Raw genomic sequence first — 10,925 nt, forward strand, 5'->3', positions numbered from 1 at the left:
TCATTCCAAGGCAATTGACATTGAGATGTTTTCACATGCATTTCTAATCTCTATATACATGACTATCACTGGTCACAGTCGGCTGTCTATCTGACGAGTGAGTTTGTAATCATGCTCAGATGCCGAGGAGCTCAGAAGGTGGCCGACTGTGACCAGTGAAAGAGAGTCTTTTATTGCACATCTAGTTCCTTTTGGTTTGGGGTGTGGACTGAGGGTACTTCTGAATATAGTTAAATCATTTTATTTCAAGATTTATTTGTTTTTGGTTTTAAAAAATATTTATTATTGTTATTCTATATGTATGAATGTATTGCCTGCATGTACATAAGTGTACCCATTTCATGCAATGCCTGTGGAGGTCAGAGAAGGCATTGGCTCCCTTGGAACTGGAGTTATAGAAGGTTTTTAGTTGCCATGTGGATGCTGGGAATCAAACCCACATCCTCTGTAAGAATAGCCAGTGCTCTTAAATCCCTGAGCCATCTCTCCAGATTTTGTTTTGTTTGTTTCATGGTGGTAGGGATCAATCCCAAAACCTTGAACATGCTATATAGGCATTTTACCATTGACAATATCTTCAGCCCTTGTTTTTTGAGACAGGGTCTCACTCTGTAGTCTGCGCTGACATGGGGGCTTGCTATGTAGCGCAGGCTGGCCTCAAACTTGCAATCCTTCTATTTCAGCTTTCTAAGTGCAAGGATTATGAAGAATGTATTTTAAAGGCATTAATTTGTTTAAAATATTTTATGTATTATTTTTAATTTTTTATATGTATGAGTGTATTGCCTGCATATAGGTAAGTGCACCTGTTTCATGCACTGTCCTTGGAGGTAAAAAGAGAGTGTTGGATCTCCTGGAACTGGAGTTACAGATGGTTGTTAGCTGCCATGTGGGTGCTGGAAACAAACCTTGTTTCTCTGCAAGAGCAGCCAGTGCTCTTACTGCTGAGCCATCCCTTCAGCCCTGGGATTAATTTGTTTAAAGTGGAAGATAAAAATCTATAACAAAGAAGATTCCAGTGTTGGGTCAAGGACTTTGGGAAAGTAATGCACCTGTCAGTCTCAGCTTTGTCATAAAATAGGGGCTTCCTGTTCAATAGGAGACCTCAAAGGTCACCTGGTGTTCTGAAAGCTTTGTTTGTAGAGACGTATCTCAATGTGAACTTCCTGTCTTCAGATGGTGGGCCTTCCTGGCTTCCTTCAGGGGCAGCTTTGCTCTTCAAGAAGGCCCTTGATCAAGATGGTGTAAAATCTGCCTGCAGCTACTCAAGGTGGTGTTGTGAAACGCTGCCAGAAGCGCTGGGTACCTAGAAAATCTGCCTGCTTTCCTTGTTCCTACCATAGCTCATGAAATATTCATAACTGTCCTCATACGCTTTGAACAGAAATTGGTGATTTTAAATGATGAGTTTTATATTAAATTCTCTACTCTTCAAAGGCACCATGTTAGGAGCTATGGAAAACAGAAGCCCTGTGACCAGTACTATAAATGACTGAACCATGATGAACACAATGATGAACTGGTCAGAGCAAAATATATAACAGTGTTAAAATCTGTGGCCCAACACATTAAAATACATGTATCACACATGTAACTTTCCATCATTTCCCAGGTTTCCAGTTTCCACTAAGACATTTGGTGACTTTTCATAGATAAACTCTTAAATACCCACTGGACTCCTCTGAGGCTCATCAGAAGAGGAAGGAGAAACAGTATGGACATTAGTTCAGGAGGTATCTTAGGAGTAGACCTTCAAATTAGCATGTCATTGTATTGATCAGAACCTACTGGAAACCTATTTGGAAAGTGTGATTTACTAACAAGTCCAAGAGAAAAAGGAAACACACAGCTGAGATGGAGATATGCCAAGTGTCATGGAGAAACAAAATAGGAAAGTCACATCTTTGAGGAGGTGCTCTAGAAACCTTCAGAAAAGTGGTCACCTCGCAGCTGGTCCTCAAAGTCCCAATTTCAGTCATTGCCAAAGGGAAACTATAGATTTTATGGCCCAAAGGAGAGTCACTAGAATAAAGTTGGAAAAGTGTTAGGAACAGATCAAGGATGGTTTTAGTAATTTTGAATTGGAGTCTATTTAGTCTTTATTGTCATCCAAGAAGATTCTTAATGGAAACTGTGGCTGTCAGGGCAGGAGGAACCCTTGCAACAATGTTCTACTACCATTGATATTAATTGAAAAAACACAAAATAAAGCCTCCTTTCTATTTCAGGTAGAAGAAAAATGACATGAGTCAAGGTCATGTGGTTATTCTGAGTGATGCAAAATATATAGATGATTGAATAGAATTGTTTATGTGAAATGTCATATTCTTCCTACATTCTTTGTCCCCTAGGAGGCAGATGCTATGCTCAGTTAAAATACATGCAAATGCTTTCATTAGGTTATTATGAACAAAGTTTTGTATGCTTGGAGCATGATTTTGTGTCAGATTTAATATTGTGCATCCTTTCATTTAAACTGAATGGCTTTCATCTATTACCTTTTATGGAGATGGCAAGAGCTCAGATTACAATCAGACTCATGTTCAGCTTTTTAAAAATTATTTATTTTTAAAATTTTATGTGTATGGGTGTTTTGCTTGAATGTATGAAAGTACACCTGTGTTTACAATGCCCAGAAGAGGGCATCAGACCAGAAGAGGGCATCAGAGTTACCGATGACTGTTAGCTGCCAGGTAGGTGCAGGGAACCAAACGTGGATCCTCTCCAAGAGCAGCTAGTGCCCTTAACTGCTGAACCATCTTTCAAGCCCCTCCCTCCGGTATGGTTCTTTTTTTCCTTTTTTAAATTTTTTCAAATTCCATGTTCTGATATTTAGAACCCTCCCATATCTGCACCACCCTAACTCCTCCCAAAATTTCCTGTTTATCTATCTATCTATCTATCTATCTATCTATCTATCTATCTATCTATCTATCATCTATCCATCTATCTTCTATCTATCTATCTATCTATCTATCTATCTATCTTCTATCATCTGTCTATCTTCTATCTAATCTCTATTTATTTTTTGTGCGTAGGCACATTGTTTTCATCTTCCGCCTTGTTTTTGAGGCAGGGTCTCTCCAGTTGTTTCTGCCCCTTTGTGGTGTACTCCAGGCTAGCCTGTGAGCTTCTGGCTGATTCTTTGTCTCTGCCTCCCATTTTTCAGATGCATATCTATCTATCTATCTATCTATCTCTATCTTCTATCTATCATCTATCTATCTATCTATCATCTATCTACTATCTATCTATCTATCTATCTATCTATCTATCTATCTATCTATCTATCAACATCTATCTATCATCTATCTACCCACCCACCCACCTGGTCAAGTTTATGTCCTTAAATGCCCTTCAATGTGGGTTCATTCACTGGAGCCTGGTCAACTTACCAAGAGTCTCACCCTTAAACCAGACTGAATTCCATCTTCTTAGCAGCCATCAGTTGCCAGTAGTTCTTCAGGTAGGGTTGGGGTTTCCTACCCACGTCCCCATGTCTATGTTGGGATTTTGTCTGGCTTGAACTTTCATGGGACTTATACATGCTGTCACCACTGCAGTGAATTCATATGAGTACTGAGGAGCTGTCTGTTTCTGGAAAACAATCTTACAATCTTTCTTGCCCCTCTTGCACAATGATCCTTGAGCCTTGGGATGCAGAAATTTTACATACGTGTTAATTCAGGGATAATCATTCTGCAGTCTCTTATTCTCTGCACCTTGGTCAGTTGTGGTACTGTGTGTTAATTACCATCAACTTAGAAGGAAGCTTCTCTAATGAGAGTTTAGAGATTCAGTGTTAATCTATGGGTTTAACAATAAGTCATTAGAAATCAGTTTAATACCATTATTTAATAGAATAACTGTATTAGGTGCTCTTCCATGTCCTGTGAGCTGTCTAGCCTCAGGCCGAACTGAGCTTGGAGACACATGCCTCAAATCCTGTACTTGGGAAGCAGAAGTAAACAGATCTCAGTCTGGTCTACATAGCGAGTTCGAGCCTAGCTGGGGCTATTAGTCAATGAAACCCTGAAACACTTCTGTATTTTCCAGCAATGCTGAATGCAGTCAACACTTATAAAGTGTTTAACTCACTTCCAGTTCAACTTGCTTCTCTCAAAATCACTATGTGGAATCACTTTTTGTTCAAGCTATGGATTTCAATTTAATAGAACTTTTTTTTCAAATTTTAAAAAGTTTTATTATTTTTATTCTGTATGAGTGTATTGCCTGCATGTATGTAAGTGCACCTGTGTAGTGTAATGACCAAGGAGGCCAGAAGAGGGTGATGGATTCCCTTGGAACTGCAGTTCCGGATGACTGTTAGCTACCATGTGGGTGCTCAGAATTGAACCCGGGTCCTCTGCAAGAGCAGGCAGTTCTCTTAACCCGAACCATCTCTCCAGCCCTCAAATTTAATAGAACTTTTTAATAGAACTTTTTGTGGATTTAATTTTCCCTGGGTGATGGTTTTAATCTTCCTTTCCAACAGTCCCAGGCCTGCTCCTGGAGTGTTGACTAGTACTAGCAGATGACAAATATCTGAGGATGGTGTGAGAGGTGAAGGCTGCAGTGCAGTGGAGAGCTGCCTTCTTCCTTAGCATCCACCTAATTACACGTGGAAGCAAAATGTGGCAGAACTTCACACTCATGATCTCTACATTATTTTTTCATTTATGTAATATTTTTTTATGTGTATGAGTGTATTGCCTGCCTGCATGTAAGTGCACCCATGTCATGTAATGCTTGAGGAGGTCACAAGAGGGCATCAGATCCCCTGAACTGGAGTTACAGATGGTTGTTAGCCACCATGTGGGTGCTTGGAATCAAACCTGGGTCCTCTGCAAGAGCAGCCAGTGCTCTTGACCACTGAACCAGCTCTCCAGCGCCCATTTTAATTTTTTTAAACTGGCGTATCTTGCAATGTGTACATTTCTTTTTGTTGTTCTTTTGGTTTTTGAGATAGGGTCTCCCCGTAGCCTCAGCTTGCTTGGAACTCATTACATAGACCAGGCTGGCCTTGAACTCACAGACAGCAGCCTGCCTCTGTCTCCCCAGTGTTGGGATAAAGGCATGCGCCATAACACCTGGCCTGCAATGTGTACATTTCTAGGTGAACAATCTCTCCAGATGAAGCAAAGCTTCTGAGTTAAATGATTTTAAATTGCTCTCTAGAACTGGAGCCTGCCCATATAAGAACACTTGGTGCTGCCTTAAAATGAGACGTCTGCTTGCTTCACAATTTTGATTGGTCCTTTTACTTTCCACAACTCCATCTTTACAGGCATTTAAAAATATATTTATTTTTTAAATTAGGTGTATGTGTTTGTGTTTGCCATGTGTACCTGAGTGCAAGTGCCCACAGTGGTCAGAGGTGTTGGTTCCTTCTTGAGCTGGAGTTACAGGTGGTTGTGAGCCACATGGCATGGGTGCTGGGAACTGGACTCGGGCCCTCTACAAGAGCAGCTCATGCTCTTAAACCCAAACCATCTCTTCAGCCCACTTTATAGCTATGCATTTTGAAGTAGCTTACACTGGTATCAAAAATTTTTGCATCACATGTGTGCTATATTTTATTTCCTAGTGTTCCAATGTCCCTGCACAGTGTAAGCTATTTCATGCTGAAAGTATTTTGCCTACCTCTGTGCCCCTATTAGGTCAAACAGTGTCTACCAGCAAGTGACTGCTTTAAAAATTTCTATTTGTAGAAATGTATGTATTACTGATTGAAATATTTTGCACTGTAATATTTGGCAGTTTCTAGACATTTTGTGTTGTCACAACTGGCACTGGAGCACTTATGGCACAGATGCCATTGACTTCTAGTGTACTGATGTCCGTGGTCCTGCTAAGCGTGCCCTCCAATGAGTAGGGCAGTTCTGTGACAGTCACTGTTAGAAAATGTCTGAAGTTCTGAGGCTAAGGATTTCAAATTTAACCAAAGGGATGGTTGTTGCCTAATTTCCACCAGTGGCTGTCTAAAATTTGTCTGTTACTTTTGTTGGGGTAGTGATACTATTTGGCTTCCTTCAGAACAAAAGTTGCCACACTGGTATAAAGCCAGAATCTGTTCTTAACAGTTTAATAATATAGAAAATATTATTAAATTTAGCTTTTGTCACACAAAAATACCAAATTACATTCTTAGTAGAAATCTCATTTGTGTTCTCTATAGATCTGCAGTACAGGATTCTTTGGAAAGCACAGTAGTTTTTTAATGTATTAAATCACAATTTGACTTTCCTTTCTTCAGTCCTTTTCTCCTTTCCTTTCTCTTTCCCTCCCTTCCCATCATTTTCTTTTAAGTAATTCAAGAATCCATTTCCATTTTCTGAAAATAAAAATTATTTCCGAATTTTCCTATCATTCATTAATTTGCCACAAGTCAAAGTGGTTGGGGGCATTACCTGTGGCATTCATTAGGTAATCTGTATGGGTAAGACAGCAGCATTCCTTGACTGAATGCGGTTCTTCAGTCATGTGTCTACAATATAAAGGTCCTTTCCATATCTGACCCAAACCATAAGATCAATACATATGTTGAATTATTTTTCTTTTCAACAGATAACTGAACTTCCCTTTAAAATGTCTGCAAATGACAACCACAACAAAGTGAATGTGTTGGTCACAAGTGGAAAATCTATAAAAAACTATCTTTATAAATAATCCCTCACATTCGAGAAAATAATTGGTTCCATTCCAGATCGAAGTATAAATGCTTTAAGAATATGAACATAAATTTTGATAAATTCTAATGGGGCATTCTGGGGAAAACAAACTAAAACCTACTAATCAGTTATTAGCTGGTCTCTCTGATTCACACTCACAGTTATGTAGCATTCCTGGTGGGCCTGTTGCATCACATTTAACAAGTATATCCTTTTCCTTTCCCTTCCTACCTATTACAATTATTCTTATTTTAATGTTCCAGCATACAGAGTCTGTTCACTGGAGCAGATTTAACAATGCAAGAAGCATTAAACCATGATCATTAGTTATTTTCTGCTACTGCATTAAGGTTGTGAATTTTTAAATGAGCTCCTCTTTAAAATTAGTGACCACACAGCTTCCAAAACAGTTATTCTTAGTCACTAACAAGGTGAGTAGATAGACACGGGGAATCGAAGGAGAAGAGGCCAACAAGCATATACATTCCTATCTTCACGTCCCACATGGGCTCCATGTCCCAGCAAATCTCGACTTGTTACAAGCAGCAGAAAGTGAAAATGAACTAGGCTTCTAGCTTCCTTTGCTGGGAGTGAAGAAAGTAAAGTAGGACACTGGATTAATTAAAAACAGAATCATCAGGCTCTGAAAAATATATTCAGAAATTATTAAATTTCTTTCAAATAAGTTTTTTTAAAAATCATGCTTAGGGTTTTAACAAATAGTTAAATATTCATTTATAAGTATACATGACTTGGGGCTGGAGAGATAGCTCAGTGGTTAAGAACACTGGTTGTTCTTGCAGAAGGCCCAGGTTCGAATCCCAGCACCCACATGGCAGCTAACATTCCAGTCCCAGGGGATCCGAAAGCTTCTTTTGACCTCCATAGGCATTGCAGGACATGGGTACATTTACTTACATGCAGGCAATACACACATACACATAAAATAAAAAATAAATAAAAAAAATTTATAAGCCATACATGACTTACTACTTTAAAATACAAACAGCCAGAAAGGGGCATATTTCATCCTTCTGCCAAGTTTCCATTAAAACCAAAAATCTAGTCTATTCATCTGTAAATCAACTTTAACATTTCTCTAACACAATCAAATCATAAATAGACTAGGTCAAAATCATAAATTGATTGTGCCATTTATACTCTTATCTAAACAAGAAAACTTAAAACATCTTGACTAGCAATTCTAATTTACTCTTCAGTAACTCAGTGTAGGGCTGGTGACATGGCTAGAGGGGGAGAGACACTTGCCTGCAAGCCTGCAGACCCGAGTTCAATCCTAAGAAACCCTGTAAAGTTGGAAGGAAAGAAGTGACTCCACAAAACTGTCCTCTGACTTCTACATGCACACCATAGTACATGTGCCCACATACACATCATACGTACACATGTATGCATGTGTGCATACACACACACACAGACATAACTACTAAAAAATTTATCCACCTTACACTTAACATTTAGCAATTTCCAAGTTACAGACTAATTTAAGTCATCCCTGCTTATAACTGTAAGCATATCAATGATTTCAGTAACCTGTTAATCATGGCTAACCAACAATGGGTAAATATTCTCCCCATGACTGTTAACTATCCCCTGGTGGAGTAAAATGCTCTTCATAAACCAAGTGTCACTGAGGTTCTGGATTCTTCTGACAATGATCTACTTACCACAGGTCCAACTGGTGTTCCCGGAATGCATATGCTAGGTCTTTAGGACCCAGTTCAAATGGTTCATCCTTAGGTCTCCTTCACTGCTGCAATAATTCCTTGCTTCTCCACTTTCCCATAGTGCTTTTTACATTCACAGGAACATTTACTAAATGTCACAACTCTGTGTTAGCATGCCAGCTTCCCCGACTTCCCTCATCAACACACACATGCCTTAACGTATGTGTTCTTGGCATCTAGAATACATTTATAATGATAGACATTTTTGAGTTTTCTTTTAAGAGCCCATGTGCTAAAAATAATTTAATGTGAGAAAGAAAACTGCAATATCTACATATCCAAGTATCTTGCTTCTTATAAGTTTAGCAGACACTGATTTATCAAAGTTAACAAGATCAAGAAGACCATTTCTAAGATCCAGCCACCAAGGGCCCAAATTACATCAACCTAACATCATTAAAACCTAAACTACATGATTTGCTTTAATGAAGGAATGAGCCTAAAATTTGACTGTCCTTAAAAATAGTTACTGTATGGTTATCAAACACTCAGCTTCATGTAGGCATTTAATTAAATCATTTATTGCTTCAAATATCACCATGAACATTTAAATATATATTCCACAGCAGTAAGGCCTCATTTTTTTCACTGCCTATAGACTGTGAACTCACAATTTGACCTTCTGTCCCACCAAATGTTATAAGAGTTTTGTACAACAAAGATTCTGAATGTCCTTGGTGTAAATGTAACAAAAAATATTAGTTGCTGGCAATGTTTTCTTTAACGAGGTAGCTCCACGTTTGGTCATATATACATATGTATAGATATACATACACCTATATAAGTAGGTATAGAATTTAGAACAGGTTCCACCACCCATTACTGTTTAACGTAAAGTTTTGATTTACTTTTTATATATGGTTTCTAAAGTAGTGTTTCAGTTCAAAACTTGCCACAGTGTTTTCTGAGTGAGTTGGTTAGGACTGGAATTTGGAGACTGAATTGGGGCTACAGAAGCTGAACATAAGGATGCTCCTGACTCAACACAGGGAACTTTCTCCTAAAACAAGGCTGTAAGAAAGATTTCCTCTGATCAATTCTCATAATGCAAATCAGTTTGGAAAAGCCACAATGTTTAACTACAGGATGTAAGTGATTTACATCTGAGAATCTCCAGGTAGTATACCTGAACTAACTAAACACTACTATATATTACTTAAGAATTATGAAATCTCCATGAAAATATTATCATGAAATCACTACCTCTGTGACAACATAAAATCCTAATTACCCACATATGAATCTGTCTTTAGGGACTGGCACAATTACAAAGTCTGTGATAGTTCAGCATCACAAGATCTCAAAGCTACAAGAGGCTCCTGAGTTCTATGTAGTCCCCACCCTTTGGGTAGCTCTGCATAGATTTACAAACTACCATTTGAATAAGTTCTACAAGATATAGTTTTCATTAAAGAAAAAATCTGATGGACCGCATACATTCAATACAAAGAAAATATGACATTATAACAATCTTTGAAGTTTTGAGGATTTTTTTCCTCTACAAGATAACATATTTTAGGGGTTGGGGATTTAGGTCAGTGGGAGAGCACTTGCCTAGCAAGTGCAAGGCCCTGGGTTCGGTCCTGAGCTCCAGAAAAAAAAAAAAAAAAAGACAACATATTTTAAATAAAACCCCCACTATGTAAAATGTCTCATTTAAATAGCACTTACAGAATAAGACCTTAGGAGTGCTTTGAAGACATCCTACAATCAGCATCATCCTGGTTTCATGAAGCCCACAGTAATGGAAAATTTGAATTAACTGTCATCTCATGTCATAGAATTAAAACACCTGAATTCTAAACTCCAATCCAGAGGTGTCCTCACTCATGCTGGCCACAGAACCACCAGTCCAAACATCTACAGCCATGACTTTCATTTTATCTGCTGTAATTAGGTTTCTTTTATATCCCTTAGAATGAAGGCAAAGCCAGGGAAATAATCCAGAAAAATACACTGACAGTTCAAATTTACATTAAATATGTTCTTCCCTTATTCTCATAACACAATTTCCAACCACTAATTATAGAGATCATCATTCTATATGCTGGGCCTTTGTTATTTTTTTTAATTATGAAAATTAGAAATTAACTGCAGTGAAGAAATTTTCATAATGAAGTACATAAAGTATAAATACAAATAATTTTTTAAAAAACTTTATTTTAACACCTAATACAATTCCAATTTTAAGGATTACTCGCACAAAAAAATAAACACATTTGGTATAAAAATGTATCACTTTAACGCCCTTTCCCCCATAGTTCCCCGCCCCCACCCTCTTGAGCTGCACTCTATCTGGATGCAGAAACATATAAAGACTAATGGCACAAATCAGTTTCACCTACAAGAGTTTCTGTTTATGTACCCAGGTACTCTAGAGGACACCAGCCCACTTTATCACATGAACCAATTCCTTCAGCCTGCTGAATTAGTTTCACAAAGAAACAAAGTTTATATAAAGGCATCTTAAAAACCATTATCTTAAATCCTTTTTAGAAGGATTGAC

Source organism: Nannospalax galili, unplaced genomic scaffold (assembly GCF_000622305.1).
Source record: "Nannospalax galili isolate Female #2095 unplaced genomic scaffold, S.galili_v1.0 scaffold413, whole genome shotgun sequence".
Classification (NCBI taxonomy): Eukaryota; Metazoa; Chordata; class Mammalia; order Rodentia; family Spalacidae; genus Nannospalax; species Nannospalax galili.